The sequence below is a fragment of the Oryzias melastigma genome, unplaced genomic scaffold, assembly GCF_002922805.2.
Source record: "Oryzias melastigma strain HK-1 unplaced genomic scaffold, ASM292280v2 sc01838, whole genome shotgun sequence".
Classification (NCBI taxonomy): Eukaryota; Metazoa; Chordata; class Actinopteri; order Beloniformes; family Adrianichthyidae; genus Oryzias; species Oryzias melastigma.
The window spans coordinates 20,996-21,633 of record NW_023418418.1 but is presented as its reverse complement, the minus strand read 5'-3'; positions in this window follow the sequence as shown (position 1 = coordinate 21,633).

Genomic DNA, 638 nt, shown 5'->3' with positions numbered 1-638 from the left:
TATTGAGTATAAACCCCTGTTGTATTTCATACTAAACTTTATTTATTTTGATTATGTTTTATTTTCCATCCAGATGTAGCAGGATGGATTGTTGCAGGTGTGGCTGTGAGGGTAATTACAGGCAGTGGCCCCTAGAGGCAATATGTAAAGATCAAGGTGCTCACTGGCCAGGATGGGCATCTTCTGGTCCTTGGAACCGCCCACTTCCGGTTGTGGACTTCCAGGTTGCCTTACAGGTATGTAGCGGTGTCAGGCTGCCGAGGGGAAGATGTCAGCCGGCTTCACATTGCTTTTGTTGCGTGTTTTAGCTCTGGATAACCAAACAAATTGCAATCACGTCCGAGCTTGAATAAAGCCCCTCCATTTCGCGTGCCGCTATTCTGTTCCTCTCAAGTGACAAACAGTCGGGTGAGTCAGCAGTGCTTGAAGCCTCGCACATTCCTCTAAGCTGTCGCTTTTCTTTTTAAATTTAATGTCTTCCACAGCCAGGGACTTTCTGGTGCTCCCGCTAATATTGGAGCAGCTGCTGTTTTTTTTTAATCTGAATTTCTGGACGACTTCACGTTCGCTTGCTCTTCACTACGCCGTGTAGGTCGAGGATTCTGCTGGGGTGGCTTTCCGCCGTAACGTCCGTCGGA